The sequence below is a fragment of the Mercenaria mercenaria genome, chromosome 16, assembly GCF_021730395.1.
Source record: "Mercenaria mercenaria strain notata chromosome 16, MADL_Memer_1, whole genome shotgun sequence".
In the NCBI taxonomy this organism is placed as follows: Eukaryota; Metazoa; Mollusca; class Bivalvia; order Venerida; family Veneridae; genus Mercenaria; species Mercenaria mercenaria.
In genome coordinates, this window is record NC_069376.1 from 30,621,134 (window position 1) to 30,644,082 (window position 22,949).

Consider the following 22,949-nt stretch of genomic DNA (forward strand, 5'->3'; position numbering starts at 1 on the left):
CTGACTGATCCTATCAGGGTTGTAAATTGTTTTCTATTTGAGTAAATTATTGCTACAACTGTCAGAAATCAAATTTGTTATGATGAGGTGTGATGATTTAAATTTATTTTAAATCCACCTTTTCATATATTCTGATGTCTCAAAATGAGTCTAGATAGAGAAAAAACTGCATTTAATATGACTTATGACTTTGAGTATTTTAAAAGCTCCTTGTGCATCATGAACACAATATTGCGACAATTGAACATTTTGTTTTAAAGGCAACATTCCATACCTCTGACTAATACTTTTCCTCAGTTCTGTTACAATATAAGCCTTAGGTAATATCACAAAGATAACTTTACCAGTACGTTATGTTCATGACTTTTTTCTTAAATTCAAACTGGCTAAAATTCTAGATTCTAAAATGTGAACTGTTCAAGAACATTCACCAACGATTCGTAGTTGAAGATTTCAGACACATAATATGACTAAATATTTCAGACTTTGACATTTTATTAAAGCAGTAAACATTATACAATTTGTACAGCTTAAATTTTTGTGGAACCTGCAACCTAAATTAGGGTATTTCAGAATGAGTGTAAGGTGTACAACTAGGCTCGAAATGCTATTATGATAGATGTCCGTTTGTGTGTCAGTCCATGGTTTAAAATCTAGCAACTACAACTTTGAAGTGGTCTAGGGCATACTTGAAAACTGTTTATATAACGATAATTATATTGTTCTAAGTTAATTTTGGGTAACATCGGCTTGTGATCTTACATAAAAAACAACTAACAATTATGTCGACAGTTCAGTCACATTATTTACTCACTTAATATTCTTATTATATATAGAATGCATTTGTGTAACATCTTGATCTCGGTAAAATTTAAGTATGAAGCAGATCTGAATTTGAACTTGATTTCTGAACTGTTTAGAAGAGGTTCTTCAACTGTTTCAAGAATATTTTCATCAGGTGTTCAATGTACTAGTTCCTTATTAAATTTTTTATTCTTAAACTTAAAGTTTTTGAACTGCTTAAGTATCACTTCTTCTATAAGTCCAGATGAGCTGTTGAACTGTTTAAAATGGTTTTAAAAATTTCTCCACGGGATGTTACTGTATGTATATGCAATGTTTTTATTTGCAAACATGAAGCATCATTGTAATTTTTTTTTATATATGCTGAGGGGCGTATATTGATACATACATATACTGGGAAAATTTGAAAGGCCTACAATATATATTGCATTTGCATTGTAGACGTAACGTTTGTTTAGTATATTACAAAACTATTCCTTCTTCAATAATGTTGATTCTAAATTTATCTTCATATTATTCAATAACTATTTGTCGTACGTTTAGATGTCTTCTGAAAGTATGTTAGTTTATCAAGTTCCATCTGGCCTAGCCATTACAGACATTCTACATATTACAAACACAATTATTAACACATAAAGTTAACTAAGTATTTCAGACATTGTGTGATGTTTGATGGCTAAATATCGAAACAAAATCAATTTAGTGATTCACGCATACACGGCTTTGCATTGTATATTCGTATATATTTACAATATAGTGGAATGTTTAAAACAACAAACTATAAATATTATCAATAGAATATAGGACAAAAGCCCCTTGGGCTAAACACGGTCATGTGGACAAAAGCCTTGTGGTATTTTTTCAACGTCTTCCAAACTGATCAAGAGGGGTTTGTCTACCTTGAAAAAAAATCCAGGTTTTCTTTCTGTTTGACCATTTTTTTTGACCAGGGGGGATTTTGTCTGGATACCTATTCAATAAGGTGTCACACTTTGATAAATATTTACATACGACTAAAATTTTCAACGTCAACGGTTTATTCACCTTCAGGCGACATCAGTGCTTGTTATTGTAAGAAAGACTGAAGGTCTGATTTGTCTTTAGGACAGTCTAAATGGTACTCCAACTTTACTACACGTTTAACTGTTTAACAATGCAAAGTAGTTTGTTACAAAACTTTGAAGGTAGATACACACTTATCTGTTGAGGTAAAATGACGGACATAAATGTTTTAAAACTCAATACCTGATTGGGCAATAGGTAAATTTGATATGTGGTGACTTGACAATTGTATACACCTTGGTAAAGCGTTTATTAGCAGATAATAGGGCAACGCAATGACATTAATATTGTTGATTGTACATAGATTAGGAGACTCTTAACGTTCGAATACATACGTTGTTTAAGTGTCTAGAAGACGAAGGAAGATATATTACATCTAAAAGATTATTATAAAAAAAAAAACGTAATTGGATTATTATCAAACAGGCATAAAGGTAACAGTCGTTATGATGTCTACAAATGTTATATTTTAAAATGCTTAATGTAACGTTACTCTAATTCTAAAAGGAATAGGAAATCTTGTTCTAGTGTTCATTATGTCTTTAAGTCCAAAATAGATAATGCGAAGCCGCGGCAATATTCAGTTTGCGCTAAAAAATAAAAATATAAACATTTGAATTCTTGACCGAGTGATTAAGGCGGCAGACATTGAATCAACTGTCACTCAAAGGTATGGGTTCGAAACATGGCTTTGGGTCTAGACTTATTTTATGTGAGAGAGACAATCAGTTGGTTAGTTTTGTGTCTTAATACACAGATGATGCACAACTAATGATGTAGAATCTTCCACTAACATCAAAAGCGGTGCAAAGGGGTCTATATTGTTAACATATTTTTTTCCATACGTTATATCACAATGCTCTTAGCTTTTCCAATTTAATGAGTGATGCATTTTATCTGACCGTAGGAATGACATGTTTACGATGACGGTAAATGATTTTTCTTATATTACAGTACCCTATAATAGTTTCTGGTATTATTTCCTCTCTTACCTGATCTTCCATATTAATTAAATACATTACGTTTAACAAAATATGTTCTTTTTATATTAAAGAATTAGGAGATACTAAGAAACGAAAGCAAATATTTACCTGGCTTACAGAAAATTAATATGACATCAACATTTACAGAATGTTTATTGCCATAAGAGATATTTCTGTTATGAATGAATGGCGCGGGAAAGCATCTTTAAATGGAAACAGCTGAAATAGTACAATTGTTTTAATAATAGTGTCCGACGCCATTGAAACAAATAGACTCACATAAATTATGGAAGGTTGTTTCCAGTGTATTAATTTTGAAATAAATGTGTTGGATATTTCATTTGTAAATACTCAAAAGAGTGACGACATTACCTTTTTAGAACATTTAAACATTTATTGTAAATCATGATGAAAAAACTTTCATTATTGCCGTAGACTTCAACATAGTTCTTAATTTAGGGACAACGTGTAACTACCAGAGTGAATAAATAGTGCCGTAACACGGTTTTGCTGTAAATCATTTCGATTCAAATATGTCTTTTATTGTAAATTTTAGATCAAATTTGATAGAATTGATTCTTCGCGCATGTATGGCCCCAAATGATGGTCCATTTAATCTATACACGCCTTATTCGAAAATGGTAATATGTCTTGCAGAATAATTACACTAAAGCGCAAATGATGTCGAACTATTCTACAATAGTCATCGAATAGTCAACTCATTGTGTGTGCAAATTTTTCAAGGCATTTGTGCTATGTGACATAATCAGTGGTTTTATTTGATAAGTCGTTTGCCAATATAAATTTATGTTATTTACTTGTTTCATCTACCTAATTTGACACGGTGTGTACTGAACCTTTTAAATGGCTAATACGAAATCAAGAACAAAATAATCATTGATGTAAACACAAAGAATACGTTTTATAAAGAAACAAAATTAGAGGTGTTTGTCTAAAATTGCTCAGGAAACATATCACCTAGAGAAAGCCGAGAGAAATCAGTTAGCCTTTTGCTTGTTCATGAAAGACTAGACTATCCTAATTTGAATATCTGAAAAGTTCAGCTTAAATGTGTGTTATATTTTTGTGTATTTCCAACAAATGGTCACTGCAATTACATAATATTATTCATTTTGTTTTGTTTTCCGAAGCAGTTTTCATATTGTCGTTCTTGACCTGGAAATCATATAATGATACAAAAAAGGTTTGGAAAGTGACGTTGTTATCATTCTAAAAATCTGATGAGCAGTTGCAGTAGCAAATTTAGAAAATAAGAAACTGGCAGCATCAGTTACAGCAATAACATTAGCAAAAAAAAGTGAAATCGACAGAAGTAGAAGAAGCATTTGCAATAGCAATAACTTGATATTGGCAGTAGCAGTAGCAGTAGCAGTAACAGCAGTAACAAAATCGAGAAATTGACAATAGCAACAACAATAGCAGTAAAAACCCGTGAATTTGGCAGTAGCAGCGGTAGCCATAGTATAACCTGCTGAAGCGACAGTAACAGTAGAAGCATTAATTGTAATAGCACCGGCAGTATCAGCAGTAATAGCAGCAGAAGTAACTGTAGCAGCAGTAACAGTAGCGACAGTAGCAATGATAGCAGTAGCAGAAGCAGAAGCAGCAGTAATAGCAACAGCAGCAGTAGCTGTAAATATCAGTACTGGAAGTAATAGTAAAAGCAGTGGTTGCAGATGGGCCGTCCAAGTGACTTAAGTAGCTGACTTCAACTTTCAGCAATGTGGGTTCGAGTCTCACTCGTGGCGCTGAGTTCTTCGTGTGAGGAAGCCATCCAGCCGGCTTTTGGAAGGTAGTTCTACACAGATGACTGTGCATAATGAATAATGCAAGGAGGAGCACCTAGGTTCGACCTTTACTATCAAAGCTGGAAAGTCGCCATTTGATCTTTAATTGTGTCACTGCAATATATACCGCCCCTCCCCCATAACAGTCCCAAAAAACAAAAAACAAAAACAACAACAACAACAACAAAAAAAAAAAAAAAAAAAACAACAAACAAATAAGTGGTAGCTGGAGCAAGTGTCCACATTTTTACAACTGCTGCTTTAGCTACTGCCAGTTACACGATTTTTCTACTGCTACTACTGCTTCTGCTAGGGCGCATTTCACGTTTCTGCTACTGCTACTGCATATTTCACGTTTTTGCTGTTGCTACAGCTACTAATGCTACAGTAACTGCTAATTTCACGTTTTAGCTGCTGCGTCAACTTCTACTACTTCTGCTGCTACTGCTACTCCTTGTATTCTACTCCTGCTACTGCTACTGACTTCCAGTACTGCTACTGCTGCTTTTGATACTACTGCTGCTACTGACAAATCTGCCATCTTCTCTTTCTAGGCAGTTCTTATGCATTTCATATACAGTCAAACCTATTTATATAGACCGCCTTCGGTGAGCCTAAAAGTGGTCTTAATTTGGGAGGTGGTCTTTATTCACAGGATAAAATACATTGTAAATGTTAAAATGGGAAACAAAACATGTGGTCCATAGGGTCAGGTAGTCTCAGTTCAGTGGTGGTCTTTAGCACAGATCTGACTGTATTTTTTTTTATTATCATAGTAATGCTTTCTTTTCATTTCAAACAAAGATAACATTCAGTATAAATACAGTAAACCTCGCTTATAAGGAACAGCTCGGGACCTTTAAAAATTGTTCTTTATAACCGAGGTTCCTTATATCCGTATAGCGAACTAATTCCTTGTAACCGAGGTTGGTATAACGAACACAATTTGTATAGCGAACACTACTTGAATGACGTTTGAAAAGGGCTATGTGTTCTCACTCCGGGCCGACCATGAATCTTTATGTGAGAAAGTTGCAAGTCTCTGTTTATTTTTCATATTTATCTTACACAAGGAAATTCTATACTTAAAATGACCAAACAAACCAGCCAAGGGAATATATTTCGTATCGTATCCATTTTGAAAACAATGTGAGCCAATTATTGTTTAACTGATTCGGGAACGGCTACGAAAAACAACACAATTAAGTCCTGTGACTGTCCTGCAAACATTCTAATTTCAATCATCACTTAATCCAATTATCGCGATTAACGGAGAATTCAAAACTCCTAATGCGCAACTGTTTTCCGTTAATTCATTGTGTATTCAGCAAGCACGCGCATGGCAAAAAGAAAATGCGTCCCGGGGAATCCCGTTTGGGATTTTCTAGTGCCATTTTTCAAAAAGTATGCTTCCAAATATGCAGAATTAAACGTGTTGTAATATTTGGTTAGGTTAATTATAATACTTTCTGTGAGTCTCTACAAATGTATGGATATAAATTAAACAGCACAAGTGTGTTATCTACGAGTATATAGACTGAAGCATAATACATAATAGTCTAGTATTTTGTAAATGTTAAAGATTATATTATATTTTTGTCATTTTATCGTATCCGTGAATTAACAAACTATAGATCATAGAAATGAAATAATTTGTGCGTGAAAGTGCCGACGTTACTCTGACGTCATCAGCGATTCTCCTGTTTATTTCCGGTTTTTAATAATTTTTATTCTTTTTGTCTGTTCGCTATAACCGAGGTGTTTTCCATTGAATTTCGTACTTTGGGACAGGAAAAAGTGTCCCTTATAACCGAGTGTTCCTTATAACCGAGTTCCCTATAACCGAGGATTTTTACATTGAATAAAGAAGGAATAAGATCGGGGATTTGAAAACTGTTCCTTATATCCGAGTGTTCCTTATATCCGAGTTCCTTATAAGTGAGGCTTACTGTAATACAATGAGCAAGAACAGCAAAAACAAAGAAAACACTCAAGTCAAAGCTTCACTTTAGTAGCGCTTTGATCTGAATTTAAATCACCATCTTTGAAACATTTTGTTTTATACAGCCCAAGTTATGCTGCTGATACATGGAATTTTGTTTTGATATCCTTCCATTTTCTGCTGTGTAAGTACATGCAGGAATGATTCGGTTTCAACATGCTTAGAAAATGAGATTTTGGTCAATTTATGGATTTGTTCAAAACTTCACCAAATGATCATTTACTATTTTTGTGCATTGAGTTCTTACACATCAGATTGTCTCCGGAAGTATTTTAGAATTTGATTTCCTAGCTTGTTTACAAAACTAAAATAGCTTTATTGTAGCATAAGTATAAATGAAATAAACGTATATTGCCTAAAGAATGATATGAATCTAAGCACTGTTGTATTAAAATGTCAAAGATTGCTTTGACAAATACATATATTGCCAAAATTGATTAGACATGCGAGTTTATAAAATTATCATTACCTCCCTTTGCCTATAGCGGCTGCACAACCTTTACAGGTAGAATAAAGAGGAATTTCTATTCAAAGTAGCCCATTCTACCGTCATCTGGCCAGCTTTCATTATATACCAATGTCGCATTATAGGTTACAACACACTAAATAGCTGTTCTTCTTTATTCTATATAAAATTGACTTATTTCCAATGGCTGCAGCACACATCAGGACCCTTTTTAATTGTTTGTACCCATCATTTTCTTGAAGAATATTGCCAGTGTTGGACAAAAATCAAAAGAAAGGTGGGGTCATGTTTGATGTAAGACAACATTTTCAGTCAAACACACAAACTGCAAAATCTGCTACAAATAAGAGCCCAAACTGTATTGGTGGTGTATGATCTAAGTTTCCATGAATAATTCTGTCATGATATTATTTCATTATGAATATGCTACCAACATGTCAAGCATGGATCTGCCTTTATATCCGCCATAATTTTACTACCTTTCTTTTGCGCGCCACTTTCCTAGTTAGTGTCTGTATGCCTTTAGCGTTTAAATATCTTAATATTTACCAAATTCAAATGTAAATTTAGAAATCAAAAGAAATAGTCCAAGATAGCATTTTCATACTAAAAGTAAAAAGTAAAAGTAATAAAACAGACAGTTCATATAAGAATCTTAATTCTATGTAATTGCTTTTTTGTTCCGTAAATAAATCTTGCACAGAAAATATAAAGAAAAAAAAAAGAAAAAAGGAAAAATATCATAAAATTTTGCTAAGATGTAGCTGGCTACCTTTAATATCAAACAGATACATTTGTCATGGAAGGAAACTGTAATTTCCAATTAGGGCGTTATATGTCTGTACATGACCAATTTGCAATGGCTTAACAATTTGAAAAGAAGATAAAATTCATTTTTTTAAATATTGCAGAGGGTTTCACATTCTACAATAGTTTGCAATTCTCCAAAGAAATAAAATACTATGAGAAAGCTGTGAAAATAAACGACTTAGACTTCCTTAAAATATATATCTAAAAAATCAGATTAAATTTACATAAGATTACCTTTTTCCATATATATAATTTATGGTAACACCATCTATGACGTACCGTGAGGGTCGAAAATGCCGAATTAGCTTTAAGACAATTCAATTCAGTATGAACCTGGTTGAGAATTAACTTAAAGTAGAGATAGTACCTAAGTTTTTCAAATCATAGGTTTGAAGTTAAAAAGCTTTGAAATGAAGACAAATGTCCATATATTTCTCAAAAACAGAAATATAGACAATGTTTTAACCAGAAGCGTGGAGTTATGAGCATTTAATATTTTCATGTTAACGAAAATTTTGTTATCAAGGAAATGTAACTCTTCTTGAACATGGAGAGCATAAACATCTAAGGGACATAATATAGTCAATATTTTCTAATTGGGTGCATTTGATTTAACATTCAATTTTTATCTGGATTGCTAAATAACGATCCATGATACTGTGTGCTAAAAATTAGAACATCTGGAACAGTCTATTAACAGCAAAACTATGCTTTAGCAGAATCTAAATAGTTAAGCTCTAACTGGGACTCGAACCCAGGACCTCTCACACCTAAGGCAGCCACTCTACCACTTCCCTATAACAGCAGTAGCTAATAGCTATTCAGTTTAATTGCTGAATTACATTGCGTGAACTGGAACAATAATCGGTGAACTCCGGATTATCGGCGTATTCGCTTTGCTACCTAACGGTAATTTTTGTGTAAAGAAAAAATATAATCTAATGCTGCCAACGTCATAATCGGTCAAATTTGCCCAAATTTCTCTGACATATTGTTCAGAGTATGAACTTACTAACTGGTAGTACCAGTGAAATATTACTTACACTGAATCTTTTATATTTGCCCTTTTTGAAGCTGTCGAACGGCAAAGACGGTGAGTTTTGTCCAAATATAAGTAATTATTTTACCAGTTTTGAGAGGATTTCAATTGATGGGAAATTACAGTTACAAACTAAATACCTTCCTGCAACACATGGAGTTCACTGTCAATCAGTATTAAGACTAAGATCGACTGTCATTCATTCATTTCAAAGTTTCATAGACAGAGTCCGTTGTTTACATTTTTATCGTAACCGGTGCACTTGTAAAAATCACTTTAGTTTGAAAAATCAAAGTATGCGAAGAGCTATGGTACGGTCTCTACTTAAAGCTATTCCATTTAGTACGACCCAGGGTCAGACAATTTCAACTAGTATGATATTAAATCGAATTAGTACGACTCTGAATTAAGATAAATCTATTTAGCTTTAATACAATTCGAATTAGTACGACCCTGGATCATACATATTCCAATTAGTATGGCTTTGGGTCGGACATATTCCAAATTGCTTGAAGACAATTCCGAATTAGTATGACCCTCAATTACAGCAGCCATCTTTAGTACGACACTGGGTCGGACATATTCCAATTAGTATTGATCATGGGTTCTATTTCCTTGTTCATTTTACAATCAAGGTCATAGTAACTCATCATCATCAGCACTACCGACAATATTCCCTAACTCTCCCTTTCCATCCCTACACATTTACTCCCCAGCTTCCCTCACCGCTCCCCCCTTATTTTTTTTATTATTTGTATCTTAGATTCCCGTATAATCATTCACCCACTTCCTTACCCCTGCCCCGTCATAGAGTGTTATTACTAGTCAGACATTCAGTCAAACACTTGTAAAATATTCCAAGTTTTACATAAAAGCTTATGCCGCATTGATGCCAACGGGTTTCCTACATTTGTTCAACCTATCCAAAGCTGTGTCTCAATAACAACATCAGACCTATCTACGGAAGTGTTGCTTATCTTGCTATGGACGTCCCTTGAGCCATGCTAATTGTCAGTTGCTGAATACCAAATAATAATGCCAAATGTCATGTACCTTACGAAGAATATTTGGAAAACGAGTGACATACATTACAATGAAAGGTCGGTGCACCATGCTCATTGCCAAATGCTAAATAGCAAATATTTTAATGCTATATGCCAATTATGTAATGCAAAAAATGACAAATATGTAATACTAAATGCAATTTATGTAATATTGAGCATAAAGTATTTGGCATTTAGCGTTAAAAATGCCATTTCGCATTAAGTAGTTGAATTTTTCATTGATTATTTGGCATTTATCAATTGGATTTTACCATGGTCAGTGGCCTTTCTTAATGCAACGTACCAAATGTTATATACCTGTGGAAGGCCGATGCGCCTTTCTAATTGCTGAATGCAAAGTGGTTAATCGTTAATGCAAAATCCTTTTTTCCAAATGCTTGAATTTATATATTGGCTGTCAAACGGTAATTGTCAATGGTTAATGCTAATTGTAGAAACAATAAATGCTAAATGCTTATTGCTGAGTAAATAGCTGAAGATATCAGTGGATGAATGCATTCTTTATATACTCATTGTTCTTCGCTTTATGTGTTATTTTAGTAAGCATTTTACAGCAAAAAGTTACGGTTCCATGTCCCCATAATAGGTGCAACATATTATTGCTTCAAATCAGTCAGGTAGATTTTTTTCAAAGGAGTAAAGTGACATTCATAAGTTGAAAAGAAAACTGCTCATTAATGTATAAAGCTAAATAATTTGAGAATTACCATTTATCATTTAACTATAAGAATTAGTTTCTATTACATTTAGCATTGACATTTACCATTTTGTATACAGTACTAGTAGTAGTATCAGCAGTGGCAAAAGTAGTGGCAGTAGTAGTAATAGCAGCAGCAGTATTATTATTTTTATTATTATTATTATTATTTTATTATTATTAATAGTAGCAGTAGTAGTAGTAGTAGTAGTAGTTACAGTAGTAGTAGTAGTAGAAGCAGTAGCATTAGTAATAGCAGCAGCAGCAGCAGTATTATTATTATTAGTAGTAGTAGTAGTAGCAGCAGTAGCAGCAGCAGAGTAGTAGCAGTAGCAACAGCAGCAGCAGCAGCATAAAAGTAGCTGTAGTAGTAGTAGCACTAGCAGTAGCAGCAGTAGTAGTAGAAGTAGCAACAGTTGTAGTAGTAGTAGTAGTAGCAGTAGTAGTAGTAGCAGCAGCAGCAGCAGCAGCAGCAGTAGTAGTAGTAGCAGCAGCAGCAGTAGTAGTAGTAGTAGTAGCAGTAGCAGTAGCAGTACTAGCAGTAGAAGTTACAGCAGCAGTAGAAGCAACAGCAGTAGCAGTAGCAGAGTAGTAGCAGTGGTAGCAGCAGTAGTAGTAGTAGTAGTAGTAGTTGTTGTAGTAAATTTGATTGAGTCCTCTCCCTGGAAAAACCAGTACTGGTGTCTTATAAGAAGGCTCGATCGTGATCTAAGTTGGAATCAAGTCTTCGACTCTCCGGTAACGCGGCATTTTAAAAAGCAATAACAATATAAATTAAGTTTTCTAATTTATTGAAAGGGTGATTTCAACACAAATATAGTATTGAAGGTAATTTATTAATTTTTTCAAGTCCTTCTTAAGCCCTCAACAGACGGTAGGTTTTTTTTGTACAACACCAATTAAATTTAGGATGTACAGCCAAATACATGTATTATCATGTGTACGATGCTATTCCTTGATTTTGTAAATCTTAAGTCTTGACTTACAGATTAGGACATGTTCTATTTCGTAAGTTTTGCCTTACGTACAACCCACGTTGACAAGCAACAAATTGGTAAATAGTTAGTTGATAAGAGGCAAGTGAATGAAATTCCAGAAATAACAGCCCAAAAATAAACACAAATCTGAATATAAAATGGCTTCCAATGCATAATGGAAAAAAAAGATGACACTGAAAAATTAAATGATTTGAGCCGCGCCATGAGAAAACCAACATAGTGCGTTTCCGACCAGCATCCGTGCAGTCTGGTCCATGCTGTTCGCTAAAGGTTTCTCTAATTGCAATATACTTTGAAAGCAAACGTCATTGATCCTGACCAGACTGCGCGGATGCACAGGCTGGTCTGGATCCATGCTGGACGCAAAGCCACTATGTTGATTTTCTCATGGCGCGGTTCATTTTTGTCATGCGTAATCAAATTCATGGGACATAAAAAGGTGAATATTATTTTCTATTATTAATGGTTACATTCTTTTCAGTACCAGATTCACTATGTTTACTAGGTAAATTTCTGTGATTTATCTGAAAGTGGAATACTGTTTGTATGTGAAAAATGTACAATTTTAAAATGGTACATCTTTGAGATAATTAGTGTTGTACAACTAGAACCTACCGTCTGTTGAGCGCATTACAGAACAAAAACTAAATTTCAAACTTATGATGTGCAGTTTAGGCTGTAACTGTTGGATATTCATTATTGTCAACTTAAAAGAGAGTTTATTTGACATATATGCATTTCCTGCAAAAACGTTCAAGTAAAACGCCCGGTCATTTTTTTGTGGATACTGTTTTATTATCATGGACTAGCTCCTGGACTATGACATATCTTTTTTACATGTTTATGATTGAATGTAATGAACTGAGCCAGTCTATATCCTATGGCCAATGTGACAATTTTTAACATCATTCCTCTGTGAAAATCTCTAAAATAGACTGGCCTTTGTCTCTATCAAATTGAGTTCGACAAAAATGGTAAAAAATGCAGAAATATATTTATCACCAGTCTTGTGGCTAGGCTACTATGATTATGGCATGTGAATAACATTCGATAACTAAGTGAACACTATTACAAGTAAAATGATCTTAGTCTGGAGGGGATTTTTTTACACCATCCCTCGACAACAATACGACTGATCAATTCAACTGAAGCGTGCGTCCCCTGAAATAAATATTTTCGATTCTAAAGTGGCCGATTTGTATTTAAGTGTGCTGTCATCAAATGTGACAGAAAAGACAAATGGACTGGGAAACAGTTCTAACATGTGACATTCCTTTTTATCTGTTTCAACTGAGATTTTAGCGTAACATCAAATGACGTTATAAAATTAATGTCTGATTTAAAAAATAATAATTAAAAAACAAAATAATAGGTACGGACGTATCAACTATGTGATTTTGCATGTTAGCCCCAAATTTCGGTCATTTAGACGGTAATTTTCATCATCATAAACCAATGTGATGGGAACTGATGTACTTATATCGTGTGTCAAGTTTAACTAAAAAATATTCAGTTGTTTTTAAAATCAGCATTTGCCAATTTGACCAGTTTCATCAGCCGTTGCCATGGTAATGCATACCGATACATTTCTACGACTATTCTAAAATGTCAGATCTTATTTAACTCAATTGTTTTAAAATGTTTTGTATGATAGGTATGGCAGATATAATGAACGATTTTCCGTATTATATGGCCGCTATATGGTTCACTGAGTTACAAGTCTGAAAGTTCGAACCTGCCTGCTTTGAATAGAAGTACCTGCCTAATACTGGTGCTATTCTATATAAACGACATCATTATGTAAACAGTCGGCACTACATTTTGTTAGCCACTGTACGATACCCCAAAGCACTAGAATGGCAAATCGCAATTGCAGGTGCATTTCAACAACTATGCCAACGGACACGTGCATTTAAACCACTGCTTCATACGAGAATATGCGTTTCGATCACCACTGCATACAGAAAAGTGCATTTCGACCACTACTGTATACAGACACGCGCATATCAGATACGTACATTTCAACCATTTCCTGAAGCAAACTGAAATAGCAATCATGTAGCCAAATATTTAGGAGTTGCATGTGATAAGCAAAATACTACAGGTATGCAAGTTAAATCCCTAGCCCCTAAATTGCGTTTAAATGAATTTGAATTTTGAAAAGCACCAGTTGTAACTTCCTTTTTGTAAAATTCCATATTAAAATAACATAGACGGCCCTCATCAATTTAAAATTAGAAACTTAAACGTTATTTGGAATACTGATAGAAACTGAAACTGTTTCTTCGAAAATGTACATTAATTAATCGATTTTAAAGTTCTTTGATACGGAATAGTTTACATTAATCACAAGCTGAACAAGTTAAAGCATAGCAAAAGTTCCTTCTAGGGCATATCTATATAAATATAAAATGATCATCTTGTAAAATTTTGGTTGCAATGTCTGTTTTATACTGCCAAAAAATTTGAAGTAAGTATTTACGCTAGTAATTTAACATAAATTGTTAATAAATCTGTTACCACTTTCAGTAGAGTCAATACGGCAGTATGACATTGACCCGGTTAATCAATTACGATTCGATGCGTAAATTTGTTGCGCATAATTAGAGGGTAGCAATGGGGTTTGTTTTCATACATTAACTATACATTTCAAGGAAAGAAAATATTTAGTTGTTTACATTTAAATTTGCTGATATATGTCTATCTGGTCGACTGAATGTAGTAATATGTAATCCACGGAACGCGTTCAGTCAGACAGTCGCCTCAATTAGGAAAGAATAGTCTAACGTCAGAGGTTATTTCTAAGGTCACGGAGTTTTATTGGCAAGCTTGTAATGGCAACAGCTTTCGGTATCAGTAGCTCAGTCAAGTGTGACTTATTAAACTATAATATTCCTTCTCAAGAGAAGGAATAATAAGACACATATATACTTAAGTTATTATACAGGTGCTTTAAGTTAAACAGAAAATATAAAGTAACAGGTCTATTTGAAATAAAATTTGAATTCAGGATGACATAATTTCAACCTAAATAGTGATCTGTGAAGTTTCCTTTTTCTCTATTTTATCTACAAAATCTGGCTTTAAAAGAAATGTTCTTAAAAGGTACATGTCTTGTGGAGAATCAAATTTTAGATAGACCACCTTTAAAGAACACGGACAAGTTCTTTTTTAAGGTCGAAATGGGGGTTTCTGTTACTGTTTTAAACTATTCTTTTCTAAATATATCATTGTGCGCAGTTCAATTTTTCTGGTCGATATTGTTAACAAATAAAAACACTCACACACCGGTTTTAACCTTCAGATAAATATTCAACTATCATATGTACGATTGTGTTATTATATATTTGCTTGATTCAAGCCCGGTTGCAAAATGTGTGAACTGGGACACAAATTGGAGAGAAGGTACCGACTGTGAAAAGCTATGAGGGAAATTGGGCATTTGTTGTTATTTTGACTCGAAATTGTAACAAAATACAAGATAATTCATTTCTTTTTTGGATTAATAACAAGTCAATTTTGTATAAATTCATGCCACTGTTAGGTCTAATATCACAGATATTGCACCAGATGCTATTAGAAGCATATCAGAACCAGCTACTTAAAGACCCTTATCGTCAAATGTGTTTTGTATCGGGCACCCATAGGTTTTCAGGCGCTAGTTAATGTATGTAATTTTATGAGAAGTATTCCTACATATCCGTACATACGACTTGTGAATCGTTTCTACTTTACATTTTTTGTTTCACGTCGTTTTGAACATTTTAACACCGGTGCTGTTTATTAGTCCGGTGTAGACGTTTTTTAATCCCCTCTGTTCATATCTTTCTTCGATGATTCGAGAGTGACAGGTTCTTTGTATTGTAACATTAGTAATTGTTTAACAGTAATGAAAAATAACAAGGAGCTGCGTTCAATAAACGCTTGATGCCCCCGGTGGCATCCTTGTTGATACAAAGCAACCTAAGTCCAAAACGAGGTCAAGGTCAAGCTGAGGGCAGGTGATGTTTGAAGATGAGGAATGGTCACATGTTACATCTGTATTAGTATCAATTCATTCTTGTAAGCGGTATTAATGCTAGTCGAAACGGTCCCATTTGGTAAACCAAGAGATGGCCCATATAAAGCAACCTAAGTCCAAAATGAGGTCAAGGTCAAGGTCAAACTGAGGTCAGGTGATGTTTGAAGATGAGGAATGGTCACAGGTTACATCTGTATTAGTATCAATTCATTTTTGTAAGCGGTATTGATGCTAGACGAAACGGTCCCATTTGGTTGACCAAGATATAGCCTATATAAAGCAACCTTAGTCCAAAATGAGGTCAAGGTCAAACTGAGGTCAGGTGATGTCTGAAGATGAGGAATGGTCACAGGATACATCTGCATCAGTATCAAGTCATTCTAGTTAGGGGTATTGATGACAGACGAAACGGTCCCATTTGGTTAACCTCGTACGGACAGACGAACGGACGGACGGACGGGACGATCACTATATGCCTCCCGCATCAGTAGATGCCGGGGGGATAAAAAGCATAATTTCTGTAATCAAACTGATATGGCAACACACTGGAATTGTAAACAAGAGCTGTTGGAGGACAGCAATGCCTCAACAGCCTTGTCAATTGAATGAAGGCAAAAGTCGGAAAAGGGGAATAATCTTGTAAAAATGCAAAACAGGATTATGGAACCTGCACAGTGCATATCAGCTTATGAAAGTCGACAAGTGTGTGAAGTTTCAATCCATTTCCATTAGTGAGTACTGAGATACTAGCTTACATACAAAAACTTAAGCAAAAAATGCTATGTGGAAAAAGGGGCATAATTTTGAAAAAAAAAGTTATGGGACCTGCTTAGTGCATGTCAGATCATGACAGTGAACAAGCGTGTAGTTAGTTTCAATCCATTCCCATCAGTGAGTTCTGAGATACCAGCTTACATACAAAACCTTAACCTTCTAAGTCGATAAAAGGCCATAATTTTGTAAAAAAAAAAAAACAACAAAAAACATACGGGCATGTCCAATAACTCTACTATTCTTTGAATGGTCGAGATAAAAATTACATAAGTGACAATATGGATTTTCTGTCTGTCTGACAGTAGAGTGGATATAAATTTACTCAGATCAGATTCTGACAATGCACTGGCTATACACTGGCAATATACACATCTTAGCAATCTTCACAGCAAAACAAATATTACAAGACACCTTATCAAAATGGCCGAGTATTGCGTTTTTCCCTCCAAAATTATTTTCAGTTTTCAATAGTTTTCCAGCATTGATGGGCACATTGTAAAGGTACTTTTTCATCATTTTACAGTTATTTGTTTTCATTGTAACACAGATTCTGTCTGCAACAAGTATTTGTGCTAAACAGATACAGAAATTTTAAAAGTCATGTATTTTCGCTACCCTGTAAAATTAAACTTGCAAATTTACCATAATCTCGGTCAAATTTCCTTTGGTTTCAATATTATATTATTGATAATTGAAATATTGCAAATTTTAATTGGTTTTAAAATTGAGTCACAAGCAAATGAAGGTTTTAAGTCACATTAAAATTCATATTAAACATTAATAAAGATAAATAGAAAAAAATATATACTGACACTAAACTGGAAACAAACTTCCCATACACTGACAATACAATGGTAATAAAAACAATTTTCCTAGGGGGAAATAAATAAGATTAGTAACACTGAGTAGCAAGCGATATATTGGGATACTAGTCCATCTTTAGCTCAGTAGCTAGAGCATCGATCTACGGATCACGGGGTCGCGAGTTCGATCTTCGGACTGGGCTTATGTTCTCCGTGACTATTTGTTAAACAACATTGTGTCTCAGAAATCATTAGTCATCCACCTCTGATTCATGTTGGCAGTTACTTGCGGAGAACAGATTTGTACTGGTACAGAATCCAGGAACACTGGTTAGGTTAACTGCCCCCTGTTACATGACTGAAATACTGTTGAAAAACAGCGTTAAACCCAAAACAAACAAACAAAACTAGCCCATCTGCCACACTAATGTATAAGTGCTCATAACTTTGTACTGCATAAAGGAATTTAGTTAAAACTTGAAATAATGAGTCCAGTTTGCTAAAGTGTTTCTCTTGTCCATGTAAGAGAGCCTGGCATGTTGTGACTGACTATACACTGACAATACAATGACAACACAACATGCCAGTGTGTTGTCAGAAAAATATTTCCTGTTGATTGGCTGTGCACTGACAATACAAGGACAACAGACTGGAAAGTCCAAAAAGCCGCTTGTTGTCAGTTGTGTATCCTGTGTGTTGCCAGATTGACACTGCATATCAGTTTGTTGTCAGTGTTTTATTTCCAGATACCTCTATATAATTTAGTTTCTTCAAATAATTTTATATGAAAAATCAATGAAATTTTGTTAAAATGTCATTACATACATCACTGACAACAAACTGTATATAAACTGACAGCAGACTGGAAGTTAAATTTTACAGCTGGTTTTCAGGTCTGGAAATTAGCTGACAAGTACATGGACACATGATGGTTATTCAGTGGCAACACACTGGATCATTTTATTGTCAGCTCTGGAAATAGGCTGGCAAGTAACTGGATTTTAGAGTATTATTCACTGGAAACACACTGGACATAAACTGACCATACGCTGACAATAGGGAAGGTTTTTCATAAGGGATTAGCTTATATAGTACCAAAGTTATGTCCAGAAAACAAAGTTTTGTCAAAAAATTTAAGTATGAAAGGGGCATAATTTGGTCAAAATACAAATCAGAGTTATGGGCATTGTTACCACACATGCGGATGATGATGATGATGATAAAGATACATTTTAAGTTTCAAGTCATTATCTTACATTGTACTAAAGTTATATCGAGAAAGCAAAGATTGCCAAAAAACTTTAAGTATGAAAGGGGCATAATTCTGTCTAAAATACAATTAGCTTTATAAGGAATTGTATACTGCTTATCTGATGACTCGCGGTACTTAACTGTTGAATTAAACATTCAAATGCAACAAACAACCTACCAGAAAATATTTTGTTTCAAACTTCTATTCCATCAGTTTCACATTTCATACTATACGGAAATATTACAAAAACAACAACAAAACAAGGAGCTGCGTTCAATAAACGCTTGATGCCTCTGGTGGCATCCTTGTCGATACAAAGCAACCTTAGAAGTCCAAAACGAGGTCAAGGTCAAACTGAGTTCGGGTGATGTTTGAAGATTAGGAATGGTCACAGGTTACATCTGTACATCCCATATCAGTAGATGCCGGGGGCATAAAAATAACAACATGACTATTTACATGACAGGTGACAGCCATCTTGGAATATTACGTCATCATTTGTCTCGCGGTATACACTGCTTTCAACTAACAACTTACTTTATAAAAGGTTAGACTCCACTAAATGTTACATAATCATAAAACTACCTTTGTGTTGTCTATATGAGAGGTCAATAGTTAATTTGAAATAATAAATACTGGATTGTCGATACTTTAATACATTGACTGTCAAAAATTACTCTTCAGGGCAGTGCTTGCAGAAGAATGTACTGTCCCTTCTCAACACTCTAACTTCTGTACAATAGGTCAGATGGACCCAATGTTTACATTTATCACACTGTCCCCATTTAATTATGACTAGGGAAGGTATTCCCCTCAGCTGCGGTGGAAAGGTCTTGCCACAGACACAGCAGGGATCCTCATCCACCTCCTCCTCACTTGACGTGTCATCCAGACTAATTGGGGCACCTGCTCTGGTTGTAAGGCCAGATGTGGACGGCCTGGGTGATGTTGGGTGCTTTTTGCCAGTGGTGGATTTCACTTTCTTTAGGCGCTTCATGTTTGGTTTCTTGCTTGCTGACTGCTTTGCTAATGCTGAACTTTCTTTTCATGTTGCTCTTTCAATGTGTCAAGGTTCTCTCCTGACATTAAGTTTCCTTGCACTTTGAAGGGAGGAACAAACTTTTTCTTTGGCTTCGGAACCACACTTTTGATTTTCCTGCTTTCAAGAAAGCTGATTTCCAGTTGATTTTTTTCCAGTGTTGATTGACTTTGCTGGACATTATCATTTACAGTTACTGATGGAGAGATGGGAATTTGTTCTTGTTCTTGCATAGGTTCTGGGTCAGGGTATATTGAAGATGGTGCTGTCTGAGTTGGAGTTATCATGTCAGAGTCAAATGGATAAATTCCTGCTTTCTTGAAGGCACTACTGATGTTCTCTGCTGAGAATACCCTTGCGTAGGGCTTTGCAGTTAGTCTGGCCACATCATATCTGGTGATGTTGACACCGGGATTGGAGTGCATGTATGCCTTACATTCGTGATTGTAGTAATGCTTCATGGGGCCAAATACCCCGACATCCAGCGGTTGTGTGAGATGACTGGAGTGCGGAGGCAGTACAAACAAAATCACAGAGTGTTCCCTTGCCCAGTTTGTGAGGGTCAATGAGAGGTGAGATTTGTGACCATCATATAGTACTAGAGTGACAGGTCTGTCTGTTCCCTTGATTAATCCAGCATGCTTTGTAAAGTGTCCTGTTAGATATGTCTCAAAGAGACCCCTGTTCACAAAACCACTCTTAGACATTCCACCAACTGACCCTGGGGCAGCACCCTCTAGCAGGCTGTCACACCACCTTTTCCCGGGAAATATATAGAAGGGTGGAATATGGTTTCCCACAGCATTTGCACCACCTATTACAGTCACTGTCCTTGATTCAGCTGAAGTGACAGCTTGAGGCTTTGAGTCGGTCCCGCATACTATCTTTGGTGGTGTATGTTCTGTTGAGAATCCTGACTCGTCAATGTTGAATATTCTTTCAGGAGCATTCATTAGTTCATTTTCTTCAAGTATAGTTCCTAACTCTCTGAAATAGTTAGTGATGGTCTCCTTGCTAGCTGACTTGGCCCTAGATATCGTAAGTTTCTGGGGTTTCACAACTTTCAGTTCATCCCACCTTCCAAGAAAGGAATACATCCAGCCCTGGCTCAAACCTTCCTTAGCCCTCACTGTCTTGCCCAGAGATCTGGCATAGCCAGCAGCCATATACTACTGTTTGCAGATCGAATTGCCCCTTCAACGTTTTTCAAATCGATAGAGTTGCATGCTCACGTCACAAAAACTGTGAAGCTGAAGCTATTTTTGGAATACTCTTGACAGGTTAACCCCGCCTCATCCACAATAAATTAATCATTTACCTTGTAGTGAAACTTTTTTTCTTTATCTTGACGTCACACAAAGCGCACGCTCTGACTCTATCTTTGAAGTATCAGCGTACTTGCATACATTGTAAAGTGCAATAAGGTGATAATCATTGGATATGTGTTAAAAGTAGAATAGAATACTATTTCAACTACATTCAAATGAAAATAGCGTTTTTTGTTTGTTATGACAATTATTATCGACGAAATTTCCAACCATGCAAGGTATGAAAGTATGAATCTCACTTCATTATAGATCTTTTTTTTTTTTTTTTTTTTTTTTTTTTTTTTGGTGGGGTTAACGTGTAGGCCCCATGTGAATTTATCTACTAGATCTATTTATTTGAAGTCGTTAAAACACTATTTCAGTTATTTACATACTGGCAGTTGATAAGCCTCGTCTTCGTTCATGGAAAGAACCAGTTATAGAATCACATAAGTCAAAATAATTCGATATTTTGTTTGTTTTATATTTTTGACAGTCACTCTAAAAGGACCATAATAATTTAGGATAAGTTAGCTTGCATATTATGGGTAACGTTAATCGTATTAAAGGGAATTATGATAACTTTTACATAAATTAATGAGGAATTGAATCCCTTTTGATAAGTCTAAATAATGAGACCTCGGGAAGACCGATTTTACATTTTGATAATTTACGTTGTCTACGTAAAGGGGATATCGATTAGTCAAAAAATAAACGATATTAAAATATTGAGTACAATTATTTGGACTTCCTTTTGATACATGAAAGTTTTATTTGAATTTCTCTCATATTTGCAACAAAATCAGCATTTAAAGCCAACTCGTAACTGTTTCCTAGGATCACGTCAAATTGGCTAGATTAAGACTCGCATATTCCGTAATTACCGACTTTCAACAAAAGAGGCATGGTCAGTTCCGGGATTCGAACTTATGCCCTTCAATCAATGATGAGCGAACCCAACACTCGAGTCAGGCACGTTTTATAATTATAGTGACAACTTAATATGAGATACATTATTTAAAAGAAAATTCTGCAGCAAAAGGTACTGAAATTTACGCAGAAAAAGGCCTGTAATGTATAAGAGGGTGTCCTTTTTCCACATACACGCTACCTAAATGTAGTGTGCATTGTGGCAAGATTCATTTAAATTCTAAATGAAGATTAGATCTGATACATCTGTTACAATCCGGTTAAACACCCGTTCCAACAGTATTTATGAGTATTTAAATCATCTTTTCTCGGTGATAAAACCAATGTAACAAGTTCATTCAGTTTTTTTTACTCGTATCGGAAAGGCGGAGTTACCTGTATAGATGAGATCCAAAAATAGCTTCAGCATCGCTGCTTTTGTAACGTAAAGGTACAAGTATGTCGATTTAAGAAAAGACGAAAGGGCAATTTGATCTGCAAACAGTAGTATTTTATGTCAGTAATCGTGTATCCATATCCGATATTAGCCATGTACACAATATGGTCTACTAACTCCTTCTCCTCTACTTCAGTAAACAGTCTGGCTGCTCCGTGTTGGCAATCAATAGACACATTCTGTCTAGTCCGGTCTCTTAGGGTTGATTCGGGTATACTGTAAACTCTGGAGGCACGGTACACTGACATTCCTGAGAGGGTAGCCTGGTATGCCCTTTTCAGGTTTTCCCTGTCATAAGATTTCTTCTCCCTGTTTGGCTTCAGTTTCTGCAAGAAAAATACAAAATGGTATCAGTAGAGATTAAGAAGGAAAGAATTTAGTGGTATCTGACCTAAAAAAAAAATCGAACGGGAATCAGTCAACCTATGTGCATGAATTTAGTGGTATCTGACCATGGAGGCGGGGCAAACGAGAATGTAAACAATGCAAATTTTCTAAAAATAATGGCATTTACATGTAGGATTCTTGCCTGTTTCAATGGAAAACAATATTTTCAACATATATGGAAAGTTACTCACCAAGATACTGTTCATGACAGGAGATAAAGCTGTTTTCTGTCGCAAAATGAAAGTAGGTCAACAACGTGACAAGGTA

The 22,949-nt window shown here is 35.1% G+C and overlaps 1 protein-coding gene across 1 annotated transcript in view; it reads left to right on the top strand.

Annotated features, from left to right (window-relative positions):
• LOC128549574 (cysteine-rich venom protein kaouthin-2-like) overlaps positions 1-22,949 on the top strand; it is a 79,700-nt gene that overhangs the window by 42,008 nt on the left and 14,743 nt on the right. The window lies entirely within an intron of this gene.